Source organism: Amphiura filiformis, chromosome 6 (assembly GCF_039555335.1).
Source record: "Amphiura filiformis chromosome 6, Afil_fr2py, whole genome shotgun sequence".
Taxonomy (NCBI): domain Eukaryota; kingdom Metazoa; phylum Echinodermata; class Ophiuroidea; order Amphilepidida; family Amphiuridae; genus Amphiura; species Amphiura filiformis.
The window spans coordinates 10094698-10109230 of record NC_092633.1 but is presented as its reverse complement, the minus strand read 5'-3'; the positions used below and the strand labels follow the sequence as shown (position 1 = coordinate 10109230).

The window sequence follows — 14533 nt, the reverse complement described above, 5'->3', positions numbered from 1 at the left end:
AAGTATTAGGCCCTTGAAACTTGATTTCCTGTTTTCCGTCACCTTTTTCAGCACATAAATATGCAATTCTAATGCCTTCCAAATGCACCAAACATCATTCAAACCTAATACCCATAGGCTCATCCCATCAACCCAGAAAACTGAGTAATTTTCATGCTTTTGCTATTGATAACCAGCGCTATACCCTCAGCCTTCTTCTATGGGATAAAATAGATGTCCCCGATCACCCTACCCTACCAACACCACACACTACCCCCTACTCCACCATCCGATGTGGCACCTAGATGACCTTTGACCTCACACCTATTGACATCACATATGTCAATGTACACAAGTGTCATTTTGTCCAAGTCCCATTGAGTGTTGATAATTGTGTTTTACTAGAACTTGTCAATGTGATCTCTACAAATTTGAAAAGGAAACACAAAAATTTGATTTGACATTTACAATCATGTGCGCATGAACACACTAAGTCAAAACACGGTTAGCATTCGGATGTAAACACAGGAAAACCTGGCCTTTTTATACAGCATTTATTTTCAAAAAGTAGACAGAAAATGTGGAGTTATCCATTATCATGTTCTGCCACCAAATTTGAAGTGAAACAAAGTATATAAAAAAGTTATGTGTCTCCCTTACCCCACATACTCAGCAAAGAAAACCAGCAATACTGATATCACTGCCACATTGGTATGGTTTGTCTTTCAAGAGAATGCATTCAAGATTTGTTAATGTTTCTTCCATCACATCAACAGCTGAAGATAACTTTAGTAGGTCTATCTCTGATCCAGCAGATTGAGTAAAAGAAGCTGAAATAGATTGAGTGACATGTTGAGCTCAGGGGCGGATCCAGGAATTTTCAATAGGGGGCACCATATGTTTCTGGTTGGGGGTATGTTTTTTGGGGTGGCTCGGTGCCCACACAAAGTCAGGCGCCGCTGTGCAAAAATTATGGGCCCCCCCTAAATCCGCCTCTGCAGCCTCATATCCATTTTGGAAATTTCAAAAGGCCTGGTCTTTTTTATCCATTTTACTACCGGTCTGTTCCTTTATCAGGGTTGGAAATGGACAAGTGTTAGCACTAGGCATGCCTCATTTGACACATTCTACATACACGCAATTAAATATGAAGTTAACAGTACATTTAGCAAAATAACGATGAGCAAATTGCAAACATGATGAAATCCTGACATATTTGACATAATCATGTCATTTTGCCCTTTACAAAATTATAAACACCTGCACAAAAAGAAAGTGCACACTTTTTTGAGTGGTCATAATTCTTCATCCGATTGACTAAGAACATTGATAATTGATGTAACAAGTTTAATAAACTCACTGATGCAAAAAGAATTTCAAATCATCCTGATGTAGTAAACTAGTGCAGTTACTGCACCATAGCTGAACCATGGTGCTTTGGCAGTATACTGTGGATCACAAAATGCCCTTTAAAGTGCACCAAGCAATACAAAACTATTCATGACAGCAGACACTAAAACTATGTTATCAATTTAAAGGGCCAAATATATGTTGCATATTAATTGTTTTCCGTAACTTGTAATAAAAGGCAATTATTAAAAACATTGATAAGCTTGCTGCTAGCTATACCATATTGATAATTGCTGATATGCGCAGTGAGTTTGCATTTTCTGGTTAATTCTATTCTAGGTCCAATTTCCTTTAAAGATCTTTTTGATAACTCATTAAGAGCAGTACTACATACCTTTCTGTAAGCTTCAAGTTGCCATTAATAATTAATAGTTGGCACTTTCTTCATATCAGGGGTATCTGCGCATATTCTTCAGTGTGATGTCCAACTGTATAAAATATTTGAATATAAATTAACAAATACAAAAATATTACTAGTGGCCCATTTCACATTACGCAAGTAAAAATTCAGAGCAAATTTATGATGCAGTTACATGTACGTAGGTATGTCCATGTCTTGATGAGAATATCAGCAGATAAATATAGTGGAAGATAACTCCAAGGTACAATTCAATTTTATGCACAAAATTTATTGCTCAGGGCCAGTAGAGACGAGTAGCTGTGTTATATTGTTTGAAAATGCTGTGAAGTGTCCATGGGGACTGACAAAATTAAACTTTTAAAAATATCATTTAGGACTGAATAAATTGAATAAAGATAAATTGGCACACTAAATCAGGAATTAGTTTTTAACCTTTAGCTCAATGTTAAACGGCAAGTACCGTAGGTTAAAAGTCAGTGTTACGTAACTCAAGCTGTGCAAAATATCAACAAAATTTGCCACTTTCTACCTATGTATAAACTCTATTCCCACAATTGGATGTACATGGCATGATGGCTGCCATATTTTTCTTATTGATGAACAAACAGGGCACAACTAATTAACAGCACACTTGCTGCAATTTAAGTGTCCTATCCTACCTGGCATTGTAACTTGTTGACACCCCTGTGAGGGGCATTGTACATGTAGGGCAGCTATCAATAAGAAATAACACCCTGAAGAGACAGCACGATACTTTAGTATTACACAGAATACACTTGCTGATTTGTAAGTCCTGGACCAACTTTCTTGAATAGTACACCACCAAGGACTACACCTATTGCACCAGCTGGTATGATGGTACCTGGATAGTGATAGTGCAACAAAAGTGCAATTTATACAGATTTTCTTGGTATTTTATTTAAGTGATTTATTTCTCAATATTTGTATATTTTTGATAACTTTGTGTCTCTGTGTATTTTAATATGTAAAGAGGGCCCCAGTGGAAAGCAGTGCTTTGTTCACTGATCTGGGCTACCCTCTATAAAGATGCTGTTAATAAAAATAATAAAATAGTGACAGAAGCTACGCACAGGCACAACGCCTAGACGTTGATCCACAAGCCTCAGCACACTTTACAGTGTAAAACCTGTCATCACTTTGCTGAAAACCAACCATGGCTGTTTTCATTTTAGCCACTGATTAAAGATTACTTTGTCAAGATTAACCTCTTTGACATGGATTACACAGGTTCAATTCCAGAGATCAATGTTCAAGTAGTGGCAAAAGATGATTGTGCTATTCCAGTTGAATTCCAAACACCCCCTATCGAAGACATGATTTTAATCTCCCACAGAGAGGGGATGTAGCTTTCAAAAGGAATCGCTCATTCAGGTAACCTCCTTTGAATACACACCTCATATGGAGAATGATTAAGGCCATGTCTTCCTTAGGAGGTGTATGGCTTTCAACTCTTAAAACCCCATATGGCCAATATGCAGCAAAAATAGTTTTGCTGTCATTTTTACCAAATACTTTCAGTGTGTTGCTTATAGTTGCTGGCAGAATACATTCATGTTGTGTCTGACATCAGGGCAGCGGCACAGCGTGATGGCCGCTGATCAGCATAGTATGGCATATTGTGTTGTGATTGACAAGGCATCAGGTGTAACCTTATGAGTTTACTCCATTGGCGAAAGGTTATTAGTATGTTTACAATTTATGCTTAGCTTTGAGATGGACGGAATGAAAAAAAATTCTTGACCAACTTAAAAGAAACAATTATTTACAATTATGGCTTTAAACATGTTGCTCACCTGAAAGTAGATCTGCATTGGAGGCACTAATGCTAAACTGTGATTCAATGAATTTAAGAGCAAATCATATAGAACCAGTAACAATAGAGAATTCACTGGTTGCTGCCAGGCATACAAACACGTAAATGTATGTGGATGAACTAAATGCTGCACAGGGTAGATCTGAAAAATACAAAATCATCAATCTTGGTGGTTACAAAACTCAGTCATTTCTTCAATTTCTATAATTATGAAATATTCCATATGATCTTATTATTAGGACATTGGCCCTCAACTATAGTCAGCTTCTGAGCCTTGATGAGTCCTCATTAAAAGTTGTTACCTTTTAAACAAAATGTGAAAACCATGACCTACAATCTCTGAGCTGTTCTGGGCTCGTGCAGCATTTTGTAAGTTCCAGAGGCTGCAAGCTGCGGATTGACCATTGCAGTTAGGAACAAAGGGTCAGGGATTGCATGTATCGTAGTTAATTTTGATGAGTCAATTGTATCTTTTACAGCCAAAGTTGATATCAAACAGTCCAAAATTTAGTTAAGGTGCAATTTGAGCAAAATTGTTGAGGTGATTACCCATCATGAGTGGCCGTGTATACTTCCGAACTTCAATTGCTTATACCGTACTGACGAGAGTATAGACCACTTGGCATCTGACGTCATTATGCGCGCGCATTATGGCAATTTCAATTGTTCTTTGCCCTGCAGTGTGCGTACGCACCTTAGTCTGCTAAGGGCACATGCATTTTAAATCGCCCACCACATTTCATATAGTACAGGAAAGCCATTAAACAGTGTAGCGGCTCGTTCGAGCAATATCGATAGACGAGTCCCTCGCCTTTGTTGATAAACAGTGATGTCAAGTGGTCTATAGTCCCACCTTCGAGTAAAGTCCCACCCCAAAATCTTTTAAAAGTTATTTATTTAATTTTTCGGCTTTGGAGTGTCCCTGGACCTAGAGCTAAATGCTAGGATCATTCATTCATGGTTGATTAAAAAATAGTAGGCCTATGTGTTTTGAATTAATGATTTCAAAATGCATTGTATTTGTATGCATTTTGAAAAATATATAACTTTTTTAAATAAATTTTTTTTGAAATTGAGTATAGTCCCACTCCCCAATTTGGAAAATGTTCACGCAAAAACGGGGTGGGACTATACTCGAGTCAGTACGGTGCATGGTGGTGTCATGCTTCATTGCTTTCTACTAGATTTTAACAGTTTTGGAGTCTGTGTTTGCAATGTGTTTATAAATGATAACCAAGAACTTATAATATTTTGCAGCCAGTAATTGTCGAGTGAATACTACTATACCGTGGTGTTGCAAAGTCAGAGCTAACAAAGCGTATGGCGCAAAGTCCATTAATAATTTTCCACTCTGCAACAGCAGATCGCCTCAGCAGCAAATCAGAGACAAGTGCATTTCAGCGCAGTAAATATGTGGTACGCTTAAAATACGCTCTAGTCAGTAGTCAAAGGTTTTCTGCAAATAATTATAACATGTCTTTTCATCAACAATTTTAGAAACAAAGTAAGGGAGCAAATAAGAGAAATAACAAAAAAATCGTCAATCTACAAAAAATTGATGAGGGCGGAGACAGTCGATATATCATTTATATTATATTTATATTATACATGGCCTCATTTCTGATATCTGGGGATTGATTGGAGTGGGCACATATTTTTTAATACGGTCATACCACAGTTAATGCGTATTCAACGCATTAGATGCATGACCAAGCCAGGGATTACATTACCCGGGCAGGAAATAGGCCTACCCTGCCCCGGTGCCCTAAATTTTAAAAATTATCCGCCCGAAAATGCGTCGGGTACCCGGGCACAAAATTACCCGAAAATCACACCCCTTTGCATGACATAAGATTAAGTATTGAAGCTACTTCCTAAATGTACCGTATACATATCCACAAATAGTCGCCCCCTTTCAATTAAACACCCCACCACTTTTTTCTTCCAAGATGTTTCAAATATGCTGATATTTCCATAGCCATGCTACATGTAGGGCCTATCTTGTGTAAAGCTTACCGTGCAGGCCTACATGTAGTAAAGCCGTTACCAAGTTTGTAGTTTGTCATTTTAGCGTGAGTTTTCAGCTTACCGGTACCTTTAATGATTTTAACAGGAATTGTCATTCTAAAAATGACCTAATTAAAAATTAGTAAGAAACACACCCCCTTTTTTTTTGGAAAATGCAAGTCCCCGGCACGGGGGGGTGGACTATTCAAGGAAATAAGGTAACACAATATGGATATATTTACGTAAGTAGGTACCATGTGTCATAAATAATTTCGATAAATCCAAAACCTTTCATTTAACTTAAGGGCTGGGGTATGAGCGTTTGGACAGTATTTATTTTGGGACATCAGAGCACATCAGACATATCGAATTGCATTCTGAATACGAAGAATGTCATTCTGATATCAAATAATTTTGATTTTTGAAATTGCAATTTAATACACATTTTATGGCAAATCATTAAAATTGATATTTTTGATATTTAACAGTACTTGAAGTAAACTTTATAAATCTGATGATTTATACTTAAAGTGTATGTAGGTGGGATGAAAAGCCGACGATCAATTGAAAATTTTGACCAAAAAAATTAGGTCTTTTTGGGAAAAAAATCCATATCTTCAATATGAAAGGTCAAAATTTTCAATTGACCGTCGGCTTTTCCTCCTGCTACATACACTTTAAGAATATATCATTAGATTTATATAATTTACTTCGAGGACTGTTATATATCAAAAATTTGAAAAAATATCAAATTTTTATAATTTGTCATAAAATTTGTATTATATTGTGATTTTCAAAAAATGAAAATTATTTGATATCAGAAAGACATGCTTCGTATTCAGAATGCAATTCGATAGGTCCGAGGTGCTCTCATGTCCCACAAAAAATACTGTCGAAACGCAATAAACGCTCATTTTAGATCCCTTAAGGCTGGCATTTTCGGGCAAAAAAATTTTGCATGATGTTTTGTGTTTTTCATATGAAACTTGATACTTGTTTTCATGTCATGATATGTCATGTCGAAAATGCATTTTGATATCTTTAAAATAGAGTATGACATGAAAACAAAGTATCAATTTTCATATTAAAATTTATTATATTTATATTAAAATTATTTTAGGTCAACCATGAATGATCCTAAGGCAATTAAAAAAAAGCATTTAGGTCTAGGTCCAGGGACACTACAAAACCGAAAAAATAAATAACTTAAATTTTAAAAAATAAATTAAGATTTTTTTTTCTTGCAATTTCGGGTACCCGGTTACCCGCCCGAAAAATGCGCCGGGTACAAAATTACCCGAAAATGCCAGGCCTACTTTCATTGCTTTACACAGTCAGTGTCATGGCTGCTTCAGCGAATTCGACTAGACTACAAGTACATGTAGAAGCAATGGTCTCTACTACAGTGGGAATTCCAATTGAATGAACGCAGCTTTCAACACCACAGCTGTATTCTAATTTCTATCCAACCGCGATCGTACTTAGCGTACAGTAATTTTTCAAACTACAACACGAATACACGACCTTGGATACAATAATAACCAATCCCAAATGGTTCATCATTTTTGGATTCACTTCCACGTTTAATACCCATTCACAGTTGCACATGCTGGCGTACATCACGCGACACGCAGTGTCACGCAAAAAATCTTGGCTAGACTTCTCGAGCATACGCATGATCAATGATATGCATTAATGAGGGGTTCATTCATATATTTTCATGACTAAGCGGTTGTTTATGCCCGAGGGGCCGCTATGCCCGAGGCATAAACAACCGCTTAGTCATGAAATATATGAATGAACCCCTGCTCATACATACCAGAACATTTTGTGATTCTTATTTCATCAAAATAATGACAAAAGATAACAAGGAACATCATAAAAACGATGAATTTCCTTCGTTTTCTTTACCCGAGATCGCACATCGGGCCACCGGGCATAAACGCTGTTTATGCCCGGCTCTCGACTCAATCACGCTACCGTTATATAGCAGCGTATGTATGAACAATGTTTAATGTGAATAATCGTAAAACGCTCTATGTCATGTATGTTCATTCAATTGAATGGTACTATTCTGTTGAAAACATGAATATGAAACAAAATTCATGACTCCTCATCATCAGATCATGATTCATGCTCATCATCACGTCAGCACGTCAAATGCGTACATGACGTACATCATTGACACGATCGACATGGATTCATGCATTACATTCAATTAAAAAAATCAGTACGGTAACAATATTAATTAAATAATAAAAATGAACATGCATTGCATGAAATCAGCGCTAATCTACCGAAAATAAGTGAGCAAACTTCTCGAGTAAAATTACGCTGCTGTGCTGTGCATACAGGGTGCAGAATTCGGAAACCTTTACGTTGACTGTGTCAGCGAAGGTCCGTTTGGAACATCGATTCTAATTTCCAATTTATTGCAAATAAGAGAGTCCGCCGCTCACAAATTTCACCTCAACTTAAAATTAACATATTATAGTTTTATATTTTATTATGTTCTAAGTGCTATTTTGTTTTATACGGCAAATTCACACCTCATGAATAATGTAAACATGACGAGAACATTACTTACCGTGACCCGAGTAGTAAACACGTAAAAGTGACTTCCGGCGAAGACGGAATTTCAGATTTTAAAATTTGATACCAAAAGTTAAACAAAATCCGCATCCATGTAATTTTTCATGTAATAACCGTCGATTGATGATTTTTATTTTCTGTAATAAATTGTCAAAAACTTGTTTAAAAATCAGCGGGAAAAATATCATTCCTCATACCCACGAGTGCAAATGTAGTCCACCAAAGTCCCTACCGGTAAAAATTGACCTTTTAACGGTCGTATGCGAAAGTTGCCGTCGTACTGTAGAACAAGACATACACATTCATTGTAGTGCTTTAGGGTTAGAACTAGAAGGGTTTGGGTTAGTGAGCAGGGTTAGGGCCGGGATAATTTACAGTTAGTAGGTGATGACAAGATTGTAAACATGACTTCATATTAGAAGCCAGTAGTCTGTTACAAAAAAAACACCACCTAAACATGGTAAACACCCTGACAAATTTGTTTTAAACAAAAACCTCTTCTTGAGACCCAACCCAAGATTTTGCTTCCGGGTTATTTTTGGCAACATGTGTATAAATTCAGCAGCTTTTTTTTTTTAATAGGAAAAGTGGATTAATTTGACTGAAAAAAAAAATGTGAATAAAGCAAATGGAAAATATTTGCTAAATGTTTACAGATTTTGGTGATTTTTGGGTAATATCAACAAAACAGAACAAAAACCACCTGATCAATTTATCCTACACGATTGTCTGCGGTACAGGTAGAACAGGGTTGGGGTTTTTCCTTCATATTTTCAAGTAGTGTGATCAGCAATCCATGTAAGGTGTGCCAAGGGAAATAAATTCTGGTTATTACAATTATAAACAATGTTGTACTTGGTTATAACCAGACATTAGGATGAATTTCAAAAATAAAACAGGAAAATTATGGGGCAAAAACAGGAAACATATAAACAAATCCCCAAATACCCCAAACAAAAATACATAAAAACACAGAAATTTGACCAAAAAACAAAACAGAGGAATTTCTGTTCAAACAGGAAAATGTAATGTTTATGCCTGTCATAACAACTATAAATAGTGAACCCTTAGATCAAAACTATTTTTATTTCACAGGTTTTCAATTAGCGATTGCAGAACTAGCTGTGAACTAACATTACGAAAAGCGTAAAAACATCTCTCGTTTTTACAATACCAAATTTGAGTCTTCAGACCTGAAACTAACCTTTGGTGAAAAATGCTGAAAATGCTCAAAATTGGGGTAAAATTGCTCAAATTGGGCTAAAAATAGAAGTAAACAAGTAAATTTGATCAACATAAAAAGCCGAAATCCGCTAAAAAGAGGAAAAGTTTCAGGTCTGAGTCTTGATCTCCTATTCAGGGTGATACTTTGGTGAGATTAAGTTGTTCCAATGCTTGCTATTAAATTTGAATACTTAAATTCTGCATATCAGTTAAACTTGTCCACAAAGTCTCCAAAAGTGATTTATTTGAGTTAGAAAGGGAAATAGGGGAATTTTCACAAGAAGTGGTATGTCAACCTGGATTGTGAGTATGTTAGTTAGCACATCAGTGCTGTCAACATGCTGGTGTTTTTAGCTTTGTCGTATAGTAAATTCGGGACAGGATTTCTAAAATTCAAGGAAACATTTGAAACAAACAGGAAAATGGTATATTTATATTTCTTATAAACAACCAATAATTGCTATCTCCATGGCTTGGCATACTATGAAAGGAGCTCAGCGAAGTTGTAGTAGCATTTTAAAATGCACTTCAATTGTAAACAATTACAAGCTCATCTCTGACAAATCAATGTTGTATAGATTTGGAAAGAGTTATTTGACTCAGGCAAAAGTCTACCAGGCTCAAAAGTTATGAATCTGAATTAACTCCCAATTCACTTTGCATATTAATGAAATCCTTTTTGAAAATTACTTTGCGGAATCTTAGTTTCGCCAAATTCTTACCATGCAGGCAGAGGTGGTGCCAGAGAGGCAAAGGGGCATCTTCCGTAGACTGCTTTGTCATCCCTTTTGATAAACAAATCACCCCAGCTATGCCCTTCCATAAAACGTAACACATCCCCAGTGACCGCTCTGCCCAGAGAAAAAGGTTTCTTTGGACATCGAGGTGTTCAGATGGGAGCAGTTCTCATTCTGAACTTGTCATCATTGTGAGAAGAGTTGATATTAAAGTATGAATTTCAAAAGGGGCTATGAAGTAGACTACTCTTTTCTGCTGTCAGAACAAAAACATTCACTAAGAATCCCACTACTTCGTGCAAAATATCCCAAAATTTAGGCAAATTTTCAGACTTTTGCATCCTCCCAAGATTTTACTTCGCTCCCTCATTTCCCCCTTCCCCCAGAAAAAAAAGCTTGGTTACTTGTACACGTAGGCTACATGTATGCATTTTGCATCTATACAGGCTTCTTTTGTAGGGATAAGAACCCTGATCATCAGTCTTAAATTTGAAACAAATCAAACTTTGTGTACATTGTTAGTTGTGGCAAATAGCTGAAAAGTGCTCACAACTAAATTTTGAACAATATTTCATGACTTCAGTTTCACAGCTCTTTTATAGAATTTGGGTCATAAATTTTATATGTTTCTATGGCCTTAGAATAGTGACCAAACCTTAAAACCAGACTTAATTTGCATATTTGCATGCTTATTAAGGCTGAATTGATGCTGAATTGAAATATGACATTTAGGCGCTCATCATCTTATTTTAGCATTTAGGATTTTTCACATTTACTTGTGAATGAAACCTTACTAAATTCATGACATTCTTACAAAATACATTTTATCATGCACCAGTATTGATATGAAAATTTGCAATAATTCAATTGTCATTGGCCTGAGCAAATATGAATATCATTATGCACTTCATGCTATAGCAAATATCAATGACTTAATTCAACAATCGCAATACAACTGCACTATGTGTGTTTGTATACAGATTAGGAGCACCATTGAATGAAGAAAATATTTGGACCTTGATGAAATGAAAACTACATACATTGTACATTTGGGCTATTATAGGGCCAACAAATAATGTAGTGATTATCCAAACCAGTTCACCATGTTCACTTCATCCACAACTATAGACATTGGCACAGCAGACGCTAATGCTTCCTGATAGCTAGATAACTCAAGGAAGTACTCTTTGAGTTTAGTTACCTCCGTGATAAGCTTATGATAGTTATCACATAGCACATCTTCACAATCACTACCATGATAACTCTAAGTCTAGAGTTAACTTCCCCACAGACTTACCACAGAACAGTCTGAACCTGGCTTACACAAGAACTAAGAACTAAACAGTTATTGATCTCTCTAGTCCAGTGAATGTCTTCTCATTTAGAACATAGCTTTGGTTTAGTAGAAATAGAATAGAATTAGTAGCCATAGACTCCGAATAATCCACCTAGAATATTTGATGCAACATGCCTTCGTTATTTAATCAATTCCTATTCTATTTCCAGTAATGTGTGTCTTCTAATGTTAAACATTAATGGAAATAGAATGTGAATAGATTAAATACCAGTATACTATAAAAACTTGATAGTTTATAGCATAATAAATAATAAAAATTCCCTTTAAAAGGAAAGCCAGCCTCAATGTAGAAGAGGTCTTGTAATTAGTTTTGGTCAATGTGAAAGGCATTTTTAGGATCACGCTTACATCTACATGACAGTCCACCAAACCATCAACGATGAGAACATGCACACTGAAACAGCAGAAAACATTAATTCCTAATCTCATGTCAACTCTTTTAATTCATTACTCCAAATTGTTCTGGTCTGGGTTTTTTTTTTTGGTTTTTTTGTTGTTGTTGTTGTTTTGTTTTTTTGTCTTTTCAGCTTTTTACCCACGATATCTCAATTTCCAATTTTGTAATACCAGAACTTACGAACTCAATATCTTCGCTTAGGAATGTCCGATTTCACTGCTTTCGATATACCACTTCACAAATACACTGCCGGTTTGAGTTAACTTACATGTACATTTTATTTTAAAATAACTTAATTAATTCGCAATGTATAGTTTAAGCCTACTATATTATAATAGATAGTGGCCAGCACATTTATAAAGGACTGGTTACTCACTACAATCTTCACTCTTAAACTGTGTTTTTCTGAATGTGCTGATCATGTTGATTGCTAGTCGGAAACTCCATGAAGCTATGGACATGGCATCTTACCTACTCCGTTCTATAACAGTCTGCCTAGTGCCTTGTGTGTTTTCTCTTCAATCATTTTGTTGAATGTAATTTTATGAATCAAATAGTTATGTGTCATTTTATTTATAATAAAGAAGTTATTAAATTAATAAAGTAAGACAATTTATTTATCTATAAGTGCATGTCAAATGGGGTACATTGTTCAATACTATAGGCCTACATGCATAAATAATTAAATTATGCCCATATTATAGCTAGGCCCTAAAAACTTTATTTTGCATCGGATTTTTCCCGTTGAAAAGACAAAACTGATGTTGATGATAGCAACCATTTCATCAATAACATTTTGAGTCATTTTTATCCATAAAACGACACAGGATATGATAGAGAACTACTTTCACATCAATATGGTCCACATGATCACAGATTGTTGAGAATCTGTGATATGATCCGGGGATATGATGAAGATTTTGATTCTATAGATCTGTTATCAACATGATATCACGCTGTTCAGTAAGTAAGGACCCCCGGTCAAGGACACTGATATGACATCATAGGTGATGTCAGGTTTTCTTCTGCTGACCATATGATGCTGTATATTAACTATTATTGTTACATTTAGGCCTATACCTAGAACTTTTAAAGTCATAATTAGTTCAAACATAACTTTGGTAATACTCACTCGTTTTCATTCGTTGAAACGGCAAAACATACTTACTTTTCCTTACAAATCGAATAACAATAATTTTAAAACATTCCACCTCAAAAAGTAAAATAAAATAATTCTTACCAATACCAATAAAGTTAATCTCTTGAGCATACAAACCCAATCTCAGAAATAGATACCAGCCCGCGTATGGGCTGGCGAAAAGTGCTTACTATCTAGCGCTTTTGAAAACATGTCCAGCGCTTTATCAACTGAGCTACTGGGGTTGAGACACACATTTACAGGTTTACTTGTTCGTATATACATGTATAACTATGTATATCGATGATTTGCTCAAAACCCTTGAAACTTTTGTGGATGGGGCTCTTCAATTCATGTTTGCATGTTTTAAAAGCCCTCGAAAGTAAGCACATATGCTAACTGTCAAGTTTTTACAGTATATTGGATCAACGATATATTCAAAACCCACTAAAAAGTCTGTAGCAGCCCTTAGAATGTAAGGTTGTAGGACTAGATTTTGCCTGTGAGAGTGATAAATAAATATAAGTTTGATCATGAACTTTACAACTGTTGAACTAGAATGTGAATATTATTATTACTACATGACTTCAATCCGATCTACAAGTTTCAGAACATACCACAAAGTCAACAAGCATTGTGGCATGAACTAAACAAACAAATTGATATGTACAATCTGAATTACTATGGGCTTATTTATAACGGAATTTGTGAGAAGACTTTTTTGCAAGTTCCATTTCTGCAGTGACCCAGTTTCTATTTTTATTCATGTATTATGTAGCCTAATGTCGTCACCTAAACATTGTGTTCCTGTAAAGATCACAGAATTAAAATCAGAGAACCTGGACTCCCTATACCGCCACATATAATTAGCGCCGTCAGCTATGGGGAGAAAATTGGGGGTATTCGGGTCCTTGCAGACAGTGCGCGGAAACGAATGAAAATGATTCTGCGTCTCATTTGAAGCGTTAAAAGTATCGCATGCAGGTCGCGTCAAGTGCATCTCTCAAATGCGTCAGGTATGAGATGACGCGCTCAAATGACAACGATTGCCTCAAGCACATTCCGAGCAAATCCGAATATCCCTAGGAATCTTGTGTGTGTATTAATTCACAATACAATTGGGCAATTCTAATAACAGGAACTGAAAAATCTTGTGAAATACACGAAATTAAAATACAGCAAAACCTGAAATGTTTAGAGACATGATTTGTGATATTTCCATTCACACAAACATTTATAATTTTCATTTTGCACAAACTATTTATTTAGTCATGATTGCTGAATTTTTTGATCTAAAATATTGAAGAAAAAAAAGATTTGAATGTCATAATTAATGTGAAAAAGTATGTAACTTTACGACAGAATTAAAATCATAAAACCATGACTCGACCGCCATATTGATACACGCATGGAACAAAAATTGGGGGAGAAAATATTTTGTGGCAGGCCTACTTTATGCCCTGCTGCAATTGTGATGGTTTATGAAATTGCTGGACA

General features: G+C 35.7%; 1 protein-coding gene and 1 long non-coding RNA gene across 3 annotated transcripts in view; both read right to left on the bottom strand.

Moving 5' to 3' along the window:
* LOC140154948 (mitogen-activated protein kinase kinase kinase 2-like) overlaps nt 1-14533 on the bottom strand; it is a 141542-nt gene that overhangs the window by 60661 nt on the left and 66348 nt on the right. The window lies entirely within an intron of this gene.
* LOC140154946 (uncharacterized) lies at nt 768-8439 on the bottom strand. The gene is made up of 5 exons (XR_011859328.1): nt 8179-8439; nt 3565-3726; nt 2410-2612; nt 1724-1817; nt 768-809 (listed from the first exon to the last, which is right to left on the bottom strand). It is a non-coding gene; the product is annotated as an uncharacterized lncRNA (long non-coding RNA).